At 40.0% G+C, this 19,286-nt stretch overlaps 1 protein-coding gene across 7 annotated transcripts in view; it reads right to left on the bottom strand.

Moving 5' to 3' along the window:
- The window catches only part of GIGYF2 (GRB10 interacting GYF protein 2), a 146,710-nt gene that overhangs the window by 119,765 nt on the left and 7,659 nt on the right, over window positions 1-19,286 (bottom strand). The window contains exon 1 of one of the 7 annotated variants that reach the window (XM_045481736.1): window positions 4,705-4,723. The exons of the other annotated variants lie outside the window; for them this stretch is intronic. The gene's annotated coding sequence lies outside the window, so the exon portion shown is untranslated. Of the gene's footprint in view, window positions 1-4,704; window positions 4,724-19,286 lie in introns of those variants that run through there. 7 annotated transcript variants of the gene reach the window in all.

Below are 19,286 nucleotides of genomic sequence, written 5' to 3'. Positions count from 1 at the left end.
CGGGAGCAGTCTTGAATTCCAAGACAAAACCCAGGAGCAGGCAAGGAAATCCTGTTCCAGTCCCCTTTATCATTCTACCTACAAACCTTTCAGGTAGTGCCCAACTACCATACTACACAAACATTAAAAGCTTAGTTTCTTTAACGCCCTGAGCTGGAAACCTAATTACCAATTTTTAACATGGTTTCCATACAAAGATTACTTCCCAATGTAAAGATTTCTGAAGAATTCTTAAGAACCTAAGAATAATCATCCAAGTGATTTAATTATCAGCTAAAGAGATCTACATTACTCAGAATGATACTGTACTCAGGCTCTCTTTTATGAATTGAAGCAGGAAATCTAAGAGCCATGTCTGCTGAAGAAATTTCATTTAAATTCTTACAGTACTGTAATCTCTAATTCTCAAGTCCCCACCTCAAATTGCTCCTTCCAAAATCGATTTAAATGAGCTCAGTCCTAATTTTTTATGTATCTAACAGAGAGACTCTCTTACCCAATGCGCCTGAATTATATATTAGAATGGAAACTGAGCCTATTTCTCAACTGTCCTTTCTAAGATGCAGTGAGGTACTGAAATGACACAGGTTTCGCCGTGAGCTAAATGTTGTCAATGCAAAGCTCCAGGCTTGTGATCCTTAGAAAACAGCTCTGAATTTTTAGAGCAAGTCAAGATTTGGACCAGACTCTGGATGCTGTGCTCCCACCATGTTCTTCTGTCTCTCTAGACTGCGTTTTCTTGAAACTATCCCCTCTTCTTTCCTCCATGACCAGCGCTGTACTGGTACTGCTTTCCTATCTTCATTTCCTTCCTATTTAGCTGCCATTCCCCCGAAGTTTCTGACTTCCCTGAGCATACCCATGGTTTATTTAACTACAAACTGTATAGGTATTGCCTTGAACCTTCTGTTGTCTACAGCGGTGTTCTCTACTAGCACTTAGGGTAGAACTCTACTAAATCACAGGGGTAGCAAGGAACACACAGGGAGGGGGGTGGGGGGGGGTGACTGTAAAAAGAGCAATAAAAACTTCTCCCACAAATTTCCAAACTGCTTCCCTTGGGAAGGGTCCCAGCCCTGCTGTGAATAACAGATTTTTTTTTTCACCCATGACCTATATGGCATTTCCAGCTGCCTGCTCCTCCTATATATCTACCTCAACAACAGATCAAGATACCATTCTTTTTCACAGTCCAATAGTCAGCCAGACTCAAAAACCCAGAATCATCTGCAGCTCCTTCTTCCTCATTGCCTGTCTCAAATTCAATCAGTTCCTCCTTCAAGATTCTTCTTGCATTCTCCTCTCATTATAATTAAACCTTTGTTAACTCATGTTTGGATTATTACAATAAAGTTTCCAACTTGCTTCCCTGAATCACCCTCTAACTACTGACATCTAACAACATCAATCTTCCTAAAGCACAACTCTGGTCATGCCTACCCCTCTGTAAAACAGTCAATTAAACCTACCATGTAGGGTCAAAACTGGTATTTCAGGTCACCACCAACCTGATAATCTATACCCATCTCCTCAACTCAACCTCCTATGGTTTCACCTCCAAACTCAAGGCCAAATGAGAACTTTCTATTCTCCACTGCACTGTCCTTCTGTGCTTCTCTGTTCATGCCATTCCTTTGCCCCAGAAGGACTGCCTTGCTCTACCTCCCTTACAATGGCCTGCATAAAACCAAGGATCCATTCAAGTATCTACTCCATTTCCTAAGTAGAAGCAGCACTGCTCTCTCTGGAAAGGAAAATGTAAACATAAGATGCAGAAATGGGGGCACCTGGGTGGCTCAGTTGGTTAAGCATTTGACTCTTGGTACCAGCTCATATAATGATCTCACAGTCATAGGATCGCCTGGTGTCAAGTCTCTGCACTGCGCGTGGAGCCTACCTGGGATTCTCCCCCTCCCTCCCTGCCCCTCTGCCACTCACGCACTCTCTCAAAAATAAATTAACTCAAAAAAAACAAAAAAAAGATGCAGAAATGGAATGGAACCTATAGGATTCAATACTGAGATGGCAATGCTTTTTGAATCAGTATATATAACTTGAAAGCAAAAAGAAAATGGAAAAGAAAACTTGGGAGCAAAGACTTATAGTTTTGATCAAAATGAATGCACCTAAGGAAACACCCCAAAAGACCATTAATATGGACCTTGAACTCTAGTGCAGAGTCAAGATGGGGATGAGAAAACAGATTTGGAAGTAAATCTACACAACAGCAACCAAAATTGAATGAAACTATCCCAAAGCAGAAATCAAACAGGAACAAGCTCAAGGGACAAGAACAAAGCCCAGCAAACACCATGCGGGAGGATACTGGCAGGAAGAGAAAGACTGCGCAGTTAAAAATCTCTAACACTAACCTTTCACCCTATCATGGGCCCTCACTTTCTCCACATTCACTGTATCTATAACAGAAAGAAGAAAGAGCCAGGATCTTTGGGGAAGATTATCCATTTGTTCAATAAGGCTAAAAACTAAAATGAAGATTGGTAAAATAGTGCCCATATCATAGAAGACTTTGTATTTTATATCCCAAGGGCAATGAAAGGCTATAAAAAGATCAGGGCAAGAAAATGTCTAGAATGAAATCTGCACTTCAGGAAGATCATTCAAGATGCCAGGAGGAGAATGAATTAGCAAGAGCTAACATAAGGATGCCTGGGTGGCTCAGTTGGTTGGGCATCTGGCTCTTGGTTTTGGCTCAGATCATTATCTCACAAGATCAAGCCCTGCACCGGGCTCTGCACTGGCAGCATGGAGTCTGCTTGGGATTCTCTCCGCCCCCCCCTCTCTCTGCCTCTCTAAAAAAAAAAAAAAAAAAAGCTGAAAGGTAAGGAGAGGTGTTAGAAATTCAGCAGATATTGTGGAAGCCAGACCTATATACCTATAGAGAAAAAGGTGATGATAATAATAACTACATTCACAGACATAAAAAGAGGTCACCAACATATTAAATGTTTAAGGCAGGTTACAGAGCACAGAGAATCATTACATTCAACACGTTCTAAAATATATTCTTACTGAGTATACATAAATATGCCCCACGTTATTAATATTTACTTCTGAATGGTAGAATTATGGATAATCCTTTTCCTATTATGTTTCTAACTTATGTATACAACAAAGATAGTACAGGCACAATTTTTTTTAATGGAAAAACTCAAAAGTTTCAAACACTGAAGTCAAAAAAGGTAAAGATTGAAAAGTCTTCACTGGCTTCCACAATGAAGTCACTAGTGACCTGAAAAGCAGTTATAGAAATGTGAGGGGGATACCTGACTGGCTCAGTTGGTAGAGCATGTGACTCTTGATATCAAGGTCATGAGTTTGAGCCCCACACTGGGGGTAGGGTTTATATACATACACACCAGAAAATAGTATCTGCAAGCGGTGTATAAATAATTGCACACAGACAACAGAAGCAAACCAGGTTGAATGGTCACCCTAGTCAAGGAACAGAACAGGCCATAAATGGAAGAAGATAAAATGATAAAATTCCTGATTCTGCCTACCAACAACCAACATATCTACAACCATACAGGGAAATGTTCTGGTAACCTCAGAGGGCTAAAGAGAAGGTAAAATTATCAGGGCACAATAGACTTCAGTTACCTTAATAATGCCGAAAAACATCCTATGAACAATTTAACATATGAAAAGGTTTAACACACAAAAATTACAGAGACCCCAGTAATAGTTCTTGAAATAGAACCAGGAGACTGGGTCAACAGTAAAAGAAACTCCATGGTTATGAAGATGATACAACAAAAGGATGAATAAACAGAGGGATCCTCATTCATCTCATGACCAAGGATGACAGTAACACACAGCACAGTGGAGAATTCTGAGAACGAGTCCTGGTCCGAGTCCTGGTCCTAGCATCTCTGAAATATAAAAGCACCCAAATCTTGCAGGAAGGATTCAGAAAAGGACATAAAATGGATATAATGGCATAAAGTGCTTCTTATGGAATATGTGCAAAATACTGTTAGTTCAGAGACCACCCTATAAGCCTATCTTTCTCGTGCCGAAAGCAACTATGACAGCACAGATAGATGGTAAGGCTCTAGCGGTTTCTCTCCTTTGGCTACTCCAATTCTGAGATAAGGAACTCAGACATCGGCCTACCCTCAAATTTTCAGAGCTGACTTAAAAACAGCTGATAAAACACTCCTATATAACCAAAATTTCAGACCTTGTCCATTAATCAAAATTTCTTACAAGTGAATTCAAGTAATATATTCCTTCTAATACTAGGAAATCGGTCTTGTTTGATAAACTGCAATCTATATTTGACAATGAATGCAAAATAATCTGGCCTTTTTGTCAACATCCTAAAAACTCTGTGCTAGCGTCACTTGGGTGGCTCAGTAGGTTAAACATCCAACTCCAGCTCAGGTCATGATCTCGTGGTTTGTGAGTTTGAGCCCCGTGTGGAGCTCTGTACGTACTGACAGCTCAGAACCTGGAGCCTGCTTCAGTTTCTGTGTCTCCCTCTCTCTCTGCCCCTCCTCCACTCACACACTCACTCTCTCTCTCTCTCTCTCAAAAATAAACACTAAAAGAAAATTAAAAAACAAAAAAACAAAAAACACTCTGTGCTAAATTAGCCCCCACTGGCAATTATCTTATCTCTGACTACTAGTATAAATATTTTCTCTATGTATTTTTTTGTTTTCCTGGGTTCCTTACCTCCTCTTTGGGACCGCATCAATCACTCTGTGGGCATGTGACTGCATGTTCAAGAGAGGAGAGAGAAGAAATCAACCCAGCTCTATATTACCATTGGATGTGCAACAAAGAAAAGGGAGACCCTGGTCCCTCAGCTCTAAGTCTACCATTTTCTCACAACCTGGCACAATGTCAAGAAGCCAGACGACTTCTGGGCATAGTCACTGTCAACATGAAGGAGCTGCAGATCTATGTAAATAAGTTCTAACTGGAGAAACACAGCAAGGAGAAGCAAAAGCAGAATCAGAATCAGAATCCGGCACAGCAGTGGAGAGTTCAACTGATCCTGCTTCCAGAAGTCTTGACAGACCAATTAGTTACAGCTACTAATAATTCAAAACGTATACTCCTTTAAAACCTCCTGAATTTTTCTTATAAATATTATCTGCTGATGCAAACCTCCATCTCCTGGATATGTAAAAGTTACCCAGAAAAAACTATGGCAAATCTGGAATGAACTCCAGCCAGTACTACAGATAGTCTGACAAAGACTAACAGAATGAACACCAAGGAACTGAATCTGCCCCCACACTTCTTTAATTCCATTTTCCCAAGAGTAGAAAAAAGAGCTACTCTTCTAGCACTCCTCACGTACACAGTCCCAAATAAATGAATAGTTCTGTCCCCATTCCAACAGCAAGCTATTTTTACCTTAGCCAGATGTGGATTAAGATAACACAAGATTAGGGGCGCCTGGGTGGCGCAGTCGGTTAAGCGTCCGACTTCAGCCAGGTCACGATCTCGCGGTCCGTGAGTTCGAGCCCCGCGTCAGGCTCTGGGCTGATGGCTCAGAGCCTGGAGCCTGTTTCCGATTCTGTGTCTCCCTCTCTCTCCCTCTCTCTGCCCCTCCCCCGTTCATGCTCTGTCTCTCTCTGTCCCCCAAAAAATAAATAAACGTTGAAAAAAAAAAAAAAAAGATAACACAAGATTAATAACTCCATTAGTGCAAATTAGTTCAACCACTTCAAAAATAGTTTGGGGGGCGCCTGGGTGGCGCAGTCGGTTAAGCGTCCGACTTCAGCCAGGTCACGATCTCGCGGTCCGTGAGTTCGAGCCCCGCGTCGGGCTCTGGGCTCATGGCTCAGAGCCTGGAGACTGTTTCCGATTCTCTGTCTCCCTCTCTCTCTGCCCCTCCCCCGTTCATGCTCTGTCTCTCTCTGTCCCAAAAATAAATAAACGTTGAAAAAAAAAAAAAAAAATTAAAAAAAAAAAAAAAATAGTTTGGCAATATCTATCAAATCTAAATATATGCCTACCCCATGATCCCATAATCCACTGCTAGACATATATGCAAGGGAAATTTCTACCAAAAGACAAAGACAAGATATTCAAAGTAGCTTTATTCGTAATTACCAAAAACTGACATTTGGCTACTGTGTTCATCACCACAAACAGATGAATGGGTAAACAAACTGCTGTGGAGCTTCAAGGAGAGGGTGGTATGCCAGACAGAGCACTGAAGCTCTTCCCCTCCTCACAGCTCCATTGCCCTATGCATCTCTTCCCTCTGGCTATGTTACTAAGAAAGGTAACATCATTAATAATGAGACAAACAGGGGCACCTGGGTGGCTCAGTCAGTTAAGCGTCCAACTCTTGATTCCAGCTCAGGTCAAGATCTCACAGTCAGTCCTGAGATCAAGCCCTGCGTCAGGATCCAGGCTGGGCATGGAACCTGCTTAAGATTATCTCTCTCTCTCTCCCTCCCCTGCTCTGGGGCACATACGTGTTCTGCCTCTCTCTCTCTCTCAAAAATAATGAGACAAACAGACACCATGTGCCTCCTGATGTGTTGCACTGAGAAGGACACAGCATTATTTATGTTTACATTCCTGACAATAATGCATAAACTGAAACTAATCTTGAAAAAACATCAGATCTACCCGAACTGATAGACATAAAACCAATCAACTGTAGTCTCCAAAAATACCAATGTCATAAGACACCAAAAAAAAAAAAAAAAAAAAAAAAAAAAAAAAAAAAAAAAACAGCTGAAGATTCATCCCAGATTAAGGGAGACTTAGAGATATAAAGACCAGGTGCCTGTATGATTCTTAATTTCATCCTAAACCAGCTATAAGAGATATTAAAGAGGAGCACCTGGGTGGCTCAGCTGGTTAAGCATGGACTCTTGATACCAGTTCAGGTCATGATCTCACAGTTCGTGAGTTAGAGCCCCTCAACAGGCTCTGTGCTGATGGTATGAAGCCTGCTTGGGATTCTGTCTCTCCTTCTCTGTCCCTCCCCTACTTGTGAGTGCACACAAGCTCGTTCTCTCCCAAAACAAGTGAACTTTAAAAAAAAAGAGAGACATTAAAGAGACAACTGTAATAATCTGAATAGAAGTTAATGAGTTAGGTAGTAGCACCATATCAATGTTAATTATGACTGAAATTTTTACTGTGATTATGTAGGAGAATGCTCTTATTCTTAGAAAATAACACTGAAGGGGTGCTGCTGGCTCAGTCAGTGCAGCATGGGACTCTTGATGTCAGGGTCATGAATTCAAACCCTATGATGGATACAGAGCTTACTTAAAAAACAACAATAATAATAATAATAAATTAGGCGCGCCTGAGTGACTCAGTCTGTTAAGCATCGGACTTTAGCTCAGGTCACAATCTCACAGTTCGTGAGCTGGAGCCCCAGATCGGGCTCTCTGCTGTCAGTACTGAGCCTGCTTCAGATTCTATGTCTCCCTCTCTCTCTGCCCCTCTCCCGGTCATACTCTCTCTCTAAAACCTAAACATTTTAAAAATAATAAGTTTATTTAAAAATATATATTGGAATGCTTATGGGAAAAGGAGCATGAGGTCTGTATCAAACTCTCAAATGGAATGGAAAACTTTTTTTTTAACGTTTATTTATTTATTTTGAAAGAGTATACAAGCAGGAAAGGGGCAAAAAAAGAGGGAGAGAGAGAATCCCAAGCAGCCTCTGCGCTGTCAGCAAAGAGCTGACACCAGGCTCAAACTCATGAACCATGAGATCATGGCCCTAAGATGATGACTGGAGCCAAAATCAAGAGTCAGACACTTAACTGACTGAGCCACCCAGGTGCCCCTGGAATGGAAAAAACATATATAAAATGCTATATGTTACAAATTATGTGAAGAATTATATACATACATACATGCACATACAAGAAAGAAAAAGAGAAAGAAATGAATAAAATAAATACAGAAAATGTTCAAAACTAGTGACAACAAACTACACGAAGGGCATACTAAAAAATCTTAGTAATTTTTGGCAACTTTTCTGTAAGTTTGAAATTATTTCAAAATAAGTTAAATTGTAGTATATTCCTACAATGAAACATTCATCAATAAAGAAAAGAACCCATTACCAAAGAACCCAGCTACCAAAGAATATATACTGTGTGATTCCTCTGAAAAGAAGTTCAATAAGTAATCAAAAGGGGACAGATGTCAGAAATGTGCTCATCAGGAAAGTAGAACTCGTGAGGAGGAAGAAGAAGAAGCCTTCTGGGGTGCTGGAAATGTTCACTATTGTGATCTAACTGGTGATTACGTAAGTATATAATATGTAAAACTTCTTCCAACTATACACTTCAGATTTGTGCACCTATTTACTATATTTTATACCTCAATATAAAAAACGTTGAAATAGGGGGCACCTGGCTGGCTCAGTCAGTGGAACACGTAACTCTTGATGTCAGGGTTGAGTTTGAGCCCCATGTTGGCTGTAGACATTACTTAAAAATAAAAGGTAAATAAATAAGTAAATAAATAAATAAGGTTAAAATAAACCGTAAGATAGTTTCACTAAAAAAAAAGTCCAATTAAAAATATTTTAGGGGCACCTGATGGCTCAGTTGGTTGAACGTCCAAATTTTGATCTTAGCTCAGGTCATGATCTCATGGTTCCTTACATTTGAGCTCAACACTGGGCTCTGCACTAACAGCGTGAAGTCGGCTTGGGATTCTGTCGCTCCCTCTGTCTGCCCCTTCCACGCTTGCTCTCTCTCTCAAAATAAATAAACTTTAAAATATATTTTTTTAGTGGACATGAAGCTCAGCTATTTTATTTTTTTAAATAAGCTCTATGCCCAACATGGGGCTTGAACTCACAACCCCATAATCAAGAGTTGCGTGCTCTACCAACTGAGCCAGCCAGGCACCCTTAAGATGGCTTTTTTTGGGGCGCCTGGGTGGCGCAATCGGTTAAGCGTCCGACTTCAGCCAGGTCACGATCTCGCGGTCCGTGAGTTCGTCAGGCTCTGGGCTGATGGCTCAGAGCCTGGAGCCTGTTTCCGATTCTGTGTCTCCCTCTCTCTCTGCCCCTGCCCCGTTCATGCTCTGTCTCTCTCTGTCCCCAAAATAAATGTTGAAAAACAAAATTTTTTTTTTTTAAAAAAAGATGGCTTTTTTTTTTTTTTAAAGTAATTTCCACACCCAACATGGGACTCTTTAACAACCCTGAAAGATCAACTCTTTAACAACCCTGAGAGATCAGGAGTTGGATGCTCTAACAACTAAGCCACCCAGGAACCCCGAAGCAAAGCTATTTTAGATACAAATCATCTGGGGCGCCTGGGTGGTTTAGTCGGTTAAGTATTCAAAACTCTTGATTTTGACTCAGGTCATGATCTCACGATTGTGAGATGGAGCCCCATGTCGGGCTCTGTACACACAGTGTGGAGCCTACTTGGGATTCTCTCTGCCCCACCCCCGTGCTCACTCTCTCTCTCAAATAAATTAAACATTTAAAAAATAAATAAAGGCCAATCTTCGGATAACAAATACTAAATTTATTCCCTACCTAAACTTTTGATTAAAAAAACTTATACTGCTATACTGATATAATAATCTACACATCTATTATTTGCTTAAGACCAAAAACAAGTCTACATTAAAATGAAGCAAGACTAGGAGCACCTGCCTCAGTCAGTAGAGCATGCAACTCTTGATCTCGGGGTCATCACTTTGAGCCCCATGTTGGGGGCAAAGATTACTTTAAAAGTTTAAAAAATAAAATAAAATAAGGCAAGACTCAACCACTAAGCTAAAATATGTAAGTCTCAGAATGCGTATTTTTCCCAAACTTCAGAAAAAAGCTAAAGCTAAGTAAAACAATGAAAAGGAAACATGAGGAGAGAACCACATACACCACATCACTTATCTTCATAAAAGACAGGAAGCAATCTTATGAAAGCAGCACATTCACACAACATAATATAGGTACAATGAGGTTTGCACACAAGAGTATAATTACTCATATGTCATTAAAAGACAAAAAGAACACAGAAATGAAGAAAAATTAGTGAGATGAGATTAAGGATTTTATCCCTATTTTCCTAATTTACAATAATCTTCAATTACTTTTATGACAAAATATATTTTAATTCTCACAGGAAGTGGTTGCCTGGTTTCTATGAAATATTTTCCCAACCCCAACATAAATGTCATAGAAAGTTAATATTCTCTTGAACATTAACTCAGTTTAAAAAATAATTTTAAGAGGGTACCTGGCTGGCTCAGTCAGTAGAGTGTGACTCTTGATCTTGGGATTGTGAGTTCAAGGCTTACATTGGATACAGAGATTACTAAAACACACACACACAGACACACATTTTAAGGTAAAAAAATAAAAGGAAACTCTTCTCTCAACTATTATAGCAGAAAACACTATTCCCTTTGCACCCATCTGATCTTCAGTTTTAAGCAGGCAAACATTTTTTTTAAGGTTTTAAGTAATCTCTACACCCAACATGGGGCTCAAACTTACAACCCTGAGATCAAGAGTCCCACGCTCTACTGACTGAGCCAGCCAGCACCCCTAAACAAGCAAATGTTTTTGAATAATTTTGAAAACATGATCTATTAACACATTTACTGAGGACAAAACTTCATAAAGCAAAATTAGGCTTCAATTATTTACTTTATTACTAAACAGTTAATCCTAGGAAAAGGAACAAAGAACTTTTTTCCCAGAAAATTACCAAAGATCAAAAGAATTATGCACATCTATCTGGACCACGTATTATATATGAAACCTTGCAAAATACTATTTATTTCCATGTTAATTACCCTTTTGTGGCATATCTTTAAAAAAATTATAGATGCTTTGCTGACTTTTCTCCTCATCCTAAAAGAAATTTCAATCCCTAATTTACAGTGTCGTGATAAGCACTGTAATCCAGCACAATCTGAATCACTACCCAAGCCATAAAAGTAAGGTCAGCTTTATTCCTAACAGCCCCAAAGCAAAAACAACCCAAATGTTCATTCAAAGTTGAATGGATAAACAAATACTATAATAGTCATACCCAATATTCTCAGCACTAAAAAAACTAATGACTGATACCTGCAGCAACACGAATGAATGAAATCAGACACTGGACTGAGCCAAAGAAGCCAGACCAAAAAAGAAAATATACTCAATAATTCCATTTATGCAAAACCCTAGAAGAGGCAAAATTAATCTACAGTCACAGAAACTAATTCAGTGGGGGAGGAAAAATGACTGCAAAATGTAGAAGGAAACTTCTACAGGTGATGAAAATGTTACACATTTTGATTGTGGTGATGGTTATACAAGTACATACATTTGTCAAAACTCATCAAAATGTACATTTAATATGGGTGTACTTAATATCTTCATTTTATTCTATGTAAATTATACTTCAAAAAAAGGTGAATTTTAAAAAGACTGAGCTTACTAAAAATAGACTGGCTCCCTCAAAGAGCAATGCATTCCAAGACGAACATTTTATATTCCTTTTATATTAAATAATCTCTCTTTATACATTTTTTTAAAGTTTTTATTTTTAGGGGTGCCTGGGTGGCTCTGTCACTTGAGTGTCTAACTTCAGCTCAGGTCATGATCTCACAGCTCATGAGTTCGAGCCCCGCATCAGGCTCTGTGCTGACAGCTCGGAGCCTGAAGCCTGCTTCGGATTCTGTGTCTCTCTCTCTACCCCACCCCTGCTTATGCTCTGTCTCTCTCTGTCTCAAAAAGAAATAAACGTTAAAAAAAAAAAAAAAGAAAAAACATTTTATTTTTATCTCTACACCTAACATGGGGCTTGAACTCACAACCCTGAGATTAAGAATTACATGCTCCACCAACCGAGCCAGCCAGGCACCTGTAAGTCATCTTTCTTGAAATCTATTAAAATAAATGTTAGGGGTGCCTGGCTGCTTCAGTCAGTACAACATGCAACTTTTGATCTCAGGGTTGTGAGTTCAAGCCCCATGTTGCATGTAGAGATTACTTAAAAATAAATCTAAAAAAAAAAAAAAAATGTTAAAGTTTTAGATAAAACCAAGGAACACTGTCTAAAACTGTTCTGTCTTATATAACAGTACCCATTAGCCACACGTGGCTGTATCAAGTTAAGTAAAAATCAACTAAAATTTAATTTAGGTCCTCAACGGGGAAAGAGTGACTTTACAGTGGACAAACCTGACAAGGAATCAAAGTCAACCATATTATCAAGTATATCTAGGTCAGCATTAACAATGATAAAGCACACTGATAGTATACGTGCTCTTAATATAATCTGATAAAAATGGCAATTTACCTCTGAGGTCTTCCTCCCCAAAACCGTTAACCCCACTCTAATCGTGAGAAAAACATCTGATAAATCCCAACAGAGAGGCATTCTACAAAAACACTTAGCCAGTAACTCCTCAAAATTGCCAAGACTGTTAAAAACAGGGAAGTCTGAGAAACTATCACAGCCAAGAGGACCCTATAGATATGTGACCAAATGTGGTATCCTAGATGGATCGTGGGACAGAAAAACTAAGGATATCTGAATAAACTTTGGACTTCAGCTAATAATGATATATCAGGATTGGTGTATTAACTATAACAAATATATCACAGCAAGGGGCATCTGGGTGGCCCAGTCAGTTGAGCATCAGACTTCAGCTCAGGTCATGATTTCTTGGTTCATGAGTTCAAGCCGCACACAACAGGCTTGCTGCTGTCAACACAAGAGCAGCTTCAGATCCTCTGTCCCCCCCGTCTGCCCCTCCCCCACTTGTGCTCTATCAAAAATAAACATGAGGGGTGCCTGGGTGGCTCAGTCGGTTGGCTGTCCACCTTCAGCTCAGGTCATGATCCCACAGTTCGTGAGTTCAAGCCCCCAGTCGGGTTCTGCGCTGACAGCTCAGAGCCCAGAGTCTGCTTCGGATTCTGTGTCTCCCTCTCTCTATGCCCCTCCCTGCCTCCCTACCCCCCACCCCCCAAAAAACAAATAAACATTAAATATATATACCACAGTAACATAAAACATTAATAATAGGGGAAACTGGGTGTGGTATATGTGGGAGATCTCTGTACCATCTTCTGTTTCTCTGTAAATCTAAAACTGTTCTTAAAAATGAAGACTACTATATGGGCACCTGGGAGACTCAGCCGGTTGGGAATCCAACTTCAGCTCAGGTCAAGATCTTGCGGCTAGTGAGTTGGCCCCACATCGATCTCTGTGCTGACAGCTCAGAGCCTCAAACCTGCTTCGGATTCTGTGTCTCCCTCTCTCTCTTCCCCTCCCCTGCTCGTGCTCTGTCTCCATCTCTGTCTCTGTCTCTCTCTCTCTCAAAAAATGAACAAGAAAAAAATAAACTTTTTTTTAAATGAATGAATGAATAAATAAATAAATAAATAAATAAGGGAATCTGAAGGGCACCTGGGTGGCTCAGTTAGTTAAGCATCAGATTCTTGGTTTCAGCTTAGGTCATGACCTCACAGTTCACAGGAGTGAGCCCTGTGTCAGGCTCTGTGCTGACAGCATGGAGACTGCTTGGGATTCTCTCTCCCTCTCTGCCCCTCCCCAACTTACAAGTGCACTCGAGTGCTCTCTTTCAAAATAAACTTTAAAAAAGTCTTAAAAAGAGAAGGCTATTTTATCACTAATCACAACTTAAGAACCAATGCTCTCTCTCCCTCAGAATAAACTTTAAAAAAAAAGTCTTAAAAACAGAGGGCTACTTTATAACCATAACATATGAACAAATCTTTATCGACCCAGCACTAAAAACCCTCAATGAAATCTAAAAGACCTCAATGTTTATTTCAATTTCTATTTCAAACCATTACTTATTTTTTAATGCTTTAAAAAACAAAACAACGAAAAAACTACGTATCATATGTGAATAGAACATTGAAAACTGTTCCACTCCCCATAGTAGCAATTCTCAAAGTAACATCTTCTGAAATTCTTTCAAGGTAGCCATGATGTCAAAACTATTATTACAATAATACTAAGATACTACACTTTTCAGTATTGGCGCTGCACTAATCATGCAGTGAAAGAGTAACCGATACACAGACCGGGGTATTTAGCAGACATTTTTTTCAAAAATGATCAAAGTGTGGGGTGTCTGGGGGGCTCAGTTAAGCATCTGATTCTGGATTTCAGCTTGAGTCATGGTCTCACGGTTCATGAGTTCAAGCCCTACATCAGGCTCCATGCTGATAGTGTGGAGCCTGCTTGAGATTCTTTCCTTCTCTCTCTCTCCTCCCCCTTCAGTCTGCCCCTCCCCTGCTCCTGCTGATAAACTTTAAAAAAAAAAAATGAACAAAGGACAAGAACCATATGATCCTCTCAAAAGATGCAGAGAAAGCATTTGACAAAATACAGCATCCTTTCTTGATAAAAACCCTCAAGAAAGTAGGGATAGAGGAGCATACCTCGAGATCATAAAAGCCACATATGAACGACCCAACGCTAATATCATCCTCAATGGGGAAAAACTGAGAGCTTTCCCCCTAAGGTCAGGAACAAGACAGGGATGTCCACTCTCACCACTGTTAATCAACACAGTATTGGAAGTCTTAGCCTCTGCAATCAGACAACACAAAGAAATAAAAGGCATCCAAATCGACCAGGAGGAGGTCAAACTTTCACTCTTCGCAGATGACATGATACTCTATATGGAAAACCTTAAAGATTCCACCAAAAAACTGCTAGAACTGCTCCATGAATTCAGGCAAGTTGCAGGATATAAAATCAATGCCCAGAAATCAGTTGAATTCATATACACCAACAATGAAGCAACAGAAAGAGAAATCAAGGAATCCCATTTACAGTTGCACAAAAAACCATAAAATACCTAGGAATAAATCTAACCAAAGAGGTGAAACTATACACCTGTATATACATACAGTGAAAACTATAGAAAGCTTATGGAAGAAATTGAAGACACAAAAAAAATGGAAAAAAATTCCATGCTCCTGGATAGGAAGAACAAATACTGTTAAAATGTCGATACTCGGGGCGCCTGGGTGGCTCAGTCGGTTAAGCGTCCGACTTCAGCTCGACTTCAGCTCGGGTCACAATCTTGCGGTCCGAGAGTTCAAGCCCCGCGTCAGGCTCTGGGCTGATGGCTCAGAGCCTAGAGCCTGCTTCCGATTCTGTGTCTCCCTCTCTCTCTGCCCCTTCCCCGTTCATGCTCTGTCTCTCTCTGTCTCAAAAATAAATAAACGTTAAAAAAAAAATTTTGGGGGGCGCCTGGGTGGCTCAGTCGGTTGAGCATCCGACTTCGGCTCAGGTCATGATCTCATAGTCTGTGAGTTTGAGCCCCGCATCGGGCTCTGTGCTGACAGCTCAGAGCCTGGAGCCTGTTTCGGATTCTGTGTCTCCCTCTCTCTCTGACCCTCCCCCGTTCATGCTCTGTCTCTCTCCGTCTCAAAAATAAATAAACGTTAATAAAAAAAAAAAAAAAATTTTTTTTAATTAAAAAAAAATTTTTTTTTTTAAATGTCAATACTACCCAAAGCAATCTACATATTCAATGCAATCCCTATCAAAGTAACACCAGCATTCTTCACAGAACTAGAACAAATAATCCTAACAAAAAAATGAACAAAATGACACTATTACTTCAAAAACAAAAAAATTGGCAGTACTTGTGGCCAATAATAAAATTTGAACTTTCAAGCAAAATTCGAATTTTGGAAAACTTCTATTCGCCATGAGTTTGCTGGGTTTTCCAGTACTTCAGACTTTCCCTATTCTTCAAGGCTTTCCTGATGAGTACTAACATTAATAAATGCAATTTTTTAAGTTTATTTTTATTTATTTTGAGAGAGATTGAGAGCAAGCTAGGGAAGGAGAGAGAGAGAGAGAGAGAGGGACAGAATACTAAGCAGGCCCCCACTGTCAACACAGAGAGCAACGCAGAGCTAGAGCAGAGCTAGAACTCACAAACCATGCCATCATGACCTGAGTCAAAATCTAGAGTTAAACGCTTAATAGACAGAGCCACACAAGCACCCCTGAATGCGAGTTTTTGGTACTATGTCATTTAAGGTAGTCATTTAAGGTACAAGACAGACCAATGGATTTTAATGTTACAGAATATAAAAAGTGCACTGACATAATTCAGATTTCATATTGCAACTAACCTTTAAAAACTACTACTTGGGGTGCCTGGTTGGCTCAGTCAGTTAAGCGTCTGACTCCGGCTCAGGTCATGATCTCACAGTTCATGGGTTTGAGCCCCACGTAGAGCTCTGTGCTGACAGCTCAGACAGAGTCTAGAGCCTGCTTCAGATTTTGTGTTTTCCTCTCTCTCTGCCCCTCCCTCACTCATGCTCGTACTCTCTCTCTCAAAAACAAACATTAAAAAAAAACTAAAAATAAGATAAAATAAAAAATAAAAACTACTACTTGTCGGGCACCTGGGTGGCTCAGTCGATTAAGCTAAGTCGATTACGTCAAACCAGCTCCTGGTTCATGAGTTCGAGTCCCACGTCAGGCTGTGCCCTGCCAGCCTGGAGCCTGCTTCAGATTCTGTCTCCCTCTCTTCTCTGCCCCTCCCCCAAGCACGTGCTGTCTCTCTCTCTCTCTCTTTCTCTAAGATAAACATTAAAGAAAAATTAAAGGGGTGCCTGGGTGGCTCAGTCAGTTAAGTGTCCGACTCTTAGTTTCAGCTCAGGTCATGATCTCATGGTTTAATGGGTTTAAATCCCACATCAGCTCTGCGCTGACAGTGCAGAGCCTCTTCTCTCTCTCCCTCTCTCTGTCTCTCTCTGCCTCTCCCCCACTCACGATGCCTCTGTCTCTCCCCAAAAAATGAATAAATTTTTTAAAAATTTAAAAAGCTACTACTTGTCGAATTTTGGTGTACTATACCAAAGAATAATCTGCAATTATCTGAAAAAAGTCTTAAAACATTGCTCCCTTTTCCAACTACATACATATCTCTGTGAGGGTTAATTTCCTTCATATACTTCAACCAAAGTAATAAAGAGCAACTGACTGAACACAGAAGCAGATATGTGAATCCAGCTGCCTTCCACAAAGCAAGACATAAAAAGCAATTTGCAAAAAGATAAAAACAATGTCACTCTTCTCACCAGATTTTTGTGAAATGTTTTAGAAAATGGGTATTCTTCATTAAAAATATATTCATGTTAATATATAATGAGACTCTTATTTTTAAACTAATAAATCATTTTAAATTTCTCAGTATAATATAGACACATAGAACTAAGAAGCCTAAAAGTTCTTTGGGGGTCCTCTAACTTTTAAAGAATAAAGGAGTCCTGGGGCACCTGGCTGACTCAGTCAGAAGAACACATCTGACTCCTGATCTCAGGGCTGTGAGTTCAAGGCCCATGATGGGTGTAGAGATTACAAAAAAATAAATAAATGAACTTTAAAAAAAAAAAAAAAGGATAAAGGAGTCCTAAGATCAAAAAGTTGAGAAGTGTTGGGGCATCTGGATGGCTCAGTTGGTTGAGCATCCAACTCTCAATTTCAGCTCAGGTTATAATCCCACAGGTCATAGAATTGAGCTCCACATAGGGCTCTGTGCTGACAGCAAAAGGCCTGCTTGGGATTCTCTCTCTCCCTCCCTCTCTCTCTCAAAATAAACAAACATGTAAAAAAAAAAAAATTTTTTTTAGTTGAGATGTGTCTATCTCAGAGAAAAAGGAAAAAATGACAAACAAAAGGAATACATAAATTAACTTACAACAAACATACATAGCCTGGAAAGCTAATCAAAAGGCATAAAACATCATTGACAACAAGAACAAGATCCAAAATGTGACACTTAAGTATCTAGGTCTTAAAAATATATCTTTTCCAAGGACAGAGAGACTTCTCACATTTGGAAATTTACTTATATGATGTTTAATGTTTATTTTTGAAAGAGAAAGAGAGAGAGAGAGAAGAGAGAGAAAAGGTGAGTGGGGGAGGGGCAAAGAGAGAGGGAGACACACAATCCAAACCAGGCTCAGGCTCCAAGCTGTCAGCACAGAGCCCGAAGCAGGGCCTGAACTCAGGAAAGGCGAGATCAACACCTGAGCCAAAGTCAGATGCTTAACCAACTGAGCCAACCAGGCACCCCTACTTATATGATTTTTTGGTTGCCTCTGCCATTAGGTTATAAACCCTATGAAGATAGTTCCTTATGTGTTTTGCTCACCACTGTGGCTAGCCCAGCACTCGGCACAAAGCAGCTATTCAAGTATTGCTGGACTGAGAACAAAACAACACTTACTAACAGAATTCACTAATGTCTCTATTCAAATTATAAAGATGAAATTTTACAATCAAAATTTACCTATTTACATTGTAATAACAATCATAAAAGCTACCATTTACTGAAATCCCATTTACTGTGCACCAGGCGTTACACTGGCATTTAATTTTTTTTTAATTTTTTTTTTAATTTGATTTATTTTTGAGACAGAGAGAGACAGAGCATGAACAGGGGAGGGGCAGAGAGAGAGGGAGACACAGAATCCGAAGCAGGCTCCAGGCTCTGAGCTGCCAGCACAGAGCCCGATGCGGGGCTCGAACTCACGGGCTGTGAGATCATGACCTGAGCCGAAGTCGGTCGCTTAACCGACTGAGCCACCCAGGCGCCCCATGGCATTTTAGATTTTTAATTCCCACAACCACTATGGGATATACTTTACAGGTGAAGGAAATAAGGCTACCAGCAGTTAACTTTTTATCTCAAGTTACATGTAATTAAGTAACAGAAAATTAAACCCACATTTCTCTGCTTTAAAAGGCCACAAACTTTTCACTACATAATGATACAATGCTCTACAATGCTCGATACTCCTTGGTTACCTTTTTCTTTCTTCTCCATTCCCTTGCAGTTTTCAGAAGAATTCATTTTGTGGAAGTCACTTTTTCTCCTTTTCCCACTCTTCCACTCTGCTCCACTATCCTTTAACTTCTACTCCTCTGCATCACTCAGTTAAGCAATATACTAAGCCCTCAGGGTAGGGAAGAGAATAGACTCAGGATCCAAACACACTAAGAAGAAATTCCTCCTAACACACTACAAAGAAATTTCATTAACAATGGTGGAAGCAGTATAAAAGGCTAAAGAGTATCAGATTCCAAAACATAAACTAAGGCTCTGTGACACTGATCTTGCAGGATGGCTTCACATCCAGCCCTTCAACTGGCCATGGCTTGAGCATTATCACCTCAATTCTCAAGGACCTAACCACAAGAGCCCCTCAATATGGCCATGTCTTCAAGGCCTGAGTCATGATTTACCAATTAGAAAGTACCAAGCCAGTACCTCTGCCAATTCCTGTC

This window comes from Leopardus geoffroyi, chromosome C1 (genome assembly GCF_018350155.1).
Source record: "Leopardus geoffroyi isolate Oge1 chromosome C1, O.geoffroyi_Oge1_pat1.0, whole genome shotgun sequence".
In the NCBI taxonomy this organism is placed as follows: Eukaryota; Metazoa; Chordata; class Mammalia; order Carnivora; family Felidae; genus Leopardus; species Leopardus geoffroyi.
This window is presented reverse-complemented; position numbering and strand designations above follow the sequence as displayed.